Source organism: Nicotiana attenuata, unplaced genomic scaffold (genome assembly GCF_001879085.1).
Source record: "Nicotiana attenuata strain UT unplaced genomic scaffold, NIATTr2, whole genome shotgun sequence".
Lineage (NCBI taxonomy): Eukaryota > Viridiplantae > Streptophyta > Magnoliopsida > Solanales > Solanaceae > Nicotiana > Nicotiana attenuata.
In genome coordinates this window covers 1-3,616 of record NW_017672130.1, presented here as the reverse complement: position 1 = coordinate 3,616, position 3,616 = coordinate 1, and positions in this window count along the sequence as shown.

The window sequence follows — 3,616 nt, the reverse complement described above, 5'->3', positions numbered from 1 at the left end:
CTCCATAGTCATCCAAAAATAACCAGCTCGGAGTATTTCTTAGCTAAGACGAAACCATTCATGTGTGGGCCACAGGTCCCTGCATGAACCTCTCCCAACAACCTGGATGCTTCCTTTGCTTCGACACATCTTAGTAATCCCAAATCTGGAGTCCTCCTTTACAGGATTCCTCCGCTGTGAAAGAAGTGATTGGATAGCCTCCGCAGTGTGCGCTTTTGAGTAGTGTTTGCAAATTTTGGGTATTCTCCTGTTGCCAGATATTTCTTAATGTCATGAAACCATGGTTTTCCATCTGCTTCTTCCTCGACATGAGCACAGTAGGCGGGTTGATCCTGGATTTTTACTGGGATAGGATCAATGAAGTTCTTATCCGGATGTTGAATTATGGATGATAGAGTGGCCAATGCATCGGCGAACTCATTCTGGACTCTGGGGACTTGCCGGAATATTGTCTTTGTAAACCTCTTCCTCAACTCCTGTACATGATGCAAATACGAGAGTATTTTGGAGTTCTTGGTTACCCATTCTTCTCGAACCTGATTTATGAGCAAGTCTGAATCCCCGATCACTAGTAACTCCTGAATGTTCATATCAATGGCTAGCTTGAGCCCTAAGATGTAGGCTTCGTACTCGGCCATGTTGTTGGTGCATGGGAACCTGAGTTTGGCGGACACCGGATAATGCTGACCTGTTTCTGATACTAGAACTACTCCTATGCCAACTCCTTTAAAGTTTGCTGCTCCATCGAAAAACATTCTCCAGCCATCATAGGATTCTGCGATATCTTCTCCTATGAAAGAGACCTCTTCGTTAGGAAAATACGTCTTTAGAGGCTCGTATTCTCTGTCCACGGGATTTTCGGCAAGATGATCTGGCAGTGCCTGTCCTTTGATTGCCTTCTGAGTTACGTAGACAATATCAAATTCACTCAGTAGGATTTGCCATTTGGCTAGCTTGCCCGTGGGTATGGGCTTCTGAAAGATGTACTTCAGCGGATCCATCCTTGATATGAGATAAGTGGCATAGGCACAGAAATAATGCCTCAACTTCTGAGCTACCCAAGTCAGAGCACAACAGGTGCGTTCTAGCAGGGAATACCGGGCCTCGTATGGGGTGAACTTCTTGCTGAGATAGTAGATGGCTTGCTCCTTTCTCCCTGTTTCATCATGTTGTCCCAAAACACAACTGAATGCCCCATCCAGTACTGCAAGGTAGAGCAATAGCGGTCTACCCGGTTCGGGCGGAACTAGAACTGGCGGCGTTGACAGGTATTCCTTGATTCTGTCGAAGGCTTTCTGACAATCATCAGTCCATTTAGTGGCAGCGTCCTTCTTCAACATCTTAAAGATTGGTTCACAAATGACAGTGGACTGAGCTATGAACCGGCTGATGTAATTGAGTCTCCCCAAGAAACTCATAACCTCTTTCTTGTTCTTTGGCGGTGGCAATTCTTGAATGGCCTTAACCTTTGACGGATCCAGTTCTATCCCTCGTGGACTTACGATGAACCTAAGCAGTTTCCCGACAGGAACCCCGAATGCACATTTGGCGGGATTCAGTTTCAGGTTGTACCTTCTCAATCTGTTGAAGAACTTCCTCAGATCTTCCATGTGGTCAGTGGCTTTCTTGGATTTGATGATGACATCGTCTACATACACCTCGATCTCTTTGTGTATCATGTCATGGAAAATAGTAGTCATGGCCCTCATGTAGGTGGCCCCAGCATTCTTTAATCCAAACGGCATCATCTTGTAACAATACATCCCCCACGGCGTAATGAAAGCCGTTTTCTCCGCGTCTTCTTCGTCCATCCATATCTGATGATACCCAGCAAAACAATCAACGAATGACTGCAGCTCGTGCTTGGCGCAGTTGTCAATCAGAATGTGTATGTTTGGCAAGGGGAAGTCGTCTTTCGGACTGGCCCGGTTGAGATCCCGGTAGTCGACACAGACTCTGACCTTCCCGTCCTTCTTCGGCACTGGCACAATGTTGGCTAACCATGTTGGATACTCCACTACTCTGAGGACCTTGGCTTTGACTTGTTTGGTAACTTCCTCCTTGATTTTCAAACTCATGTTTGGCTTGAACTTTCTGAGCTTCTGCTTTACCGGCGGACATGTCAGATCTGTTGGCAGTTTGTGAGCTACAATAGATGTACTGAGACCGGTCATATCATCATACGACCAGGCAAATATGTCCTCATATTCTTTTAAGAATTCCGTGTACTCTTCCTTTTCTGATGGTGACAGGTGAACATTGATGCGCGTTTCCTTGACATTCTCTGTATCCCCCAAGTTGACAACCTCAGTTTCGTCCAAGTTAGATTTAGGCCTATTCTCAAAGTCCTCAACCTCTTTAATGGCCTCTTCTGGTATATCATCCTCTTCTGAGTCTATATCCGTTTGTTGCGTTATCTTGTCGCATGTCACATTCGTCGGTTCATCGAGATAAGTAATAGTAATGTTGTGTAAATAAAGTAAATGATAGAGATTTATAAGAAACTGAAATACTTTGATAAATTCCATAATTGTTTTGAATATCGGGGCTCTTTTGAAATTTAAAGATAGTACGGAAAGGAAATCAACTAGCGAAAAAGTAAAAGATAATGCATAGTGCTTTGTTCAGCCTTGCTACCCCGAAGCTTTCCGGGCCTTGGTGGTTCTGATGGACCAATTGTTGAGGTGCGCTCCTCGGCTCACAGCTTGTATGGAAGGGCCTTCCTCCCCTTCCTCCTCAAAAATGACATGACAGTCCATATTGTCTTCTTCTAAGAATAGATTCTTCATTGCTGCTAATGTTTCCTCTTCTTCTGACCCATATATGATTTTTGCTGGTTGGAAAGTTTGTTCCAGGCGGGGTATCGGGTGCTCCAATGGATAGTAAGGGTCGCGCCATGGTGGCGACCAGTCCTGAATTCTTTCCAAGTGTATCGTATCCTAATCCGAAGGTGGTGCCATGCTTCTTGATTTTGATAGGTTTGGTGATTCCTGGAGGTTTTTGCCGAGCCCTTGCCAGGTTCATACCCGCTCCAATTTAGTATGCTTCTATCTTGTTATCCCACCATTTATCTTTGTCCACGGTGTTGACTCGCTCGATGTGATGGTATGTTTCTCCACCTATCTTTCTCCTTCCTCCGATCGCTGGAACGGTTTGGCGACTATATATGGGATTGCTACCGTCGCCATGAATAATTACTTCTTGGTGATTCCATTCAAACTTCACTGCCTGATGCAGGGTCAATGCTACAGCTCCAGCGGCGTGGATCCAAGGTCGTCCCAATAGTAAGTTGTAGGATGCTGGGATGTCTATCACTTGAAAATCAACGTCGAACCAAGTCGGCCCCATTTGCAGACATAAACTGATTTCCCCAATAGTGGACCTTTGGGAACCATTAAAAGCTTTGACGTTGATGTCCCTATCCTTGATCTCATGCAGGCTCTTTCCCAATGTTCTGAGAGTCACCAATGGACAAATTTGAGGCTGGACCCTCCATCATTCAGAATCCTAGTGATGAAATAATCTTCACATTGCACAGTGATGTGCAATGCTTTGTTGTGGCTTAGCCTTCTGGTGGCAGCTCATCTTCGTGGAAAGTGATTTTGTGACTCTCCAA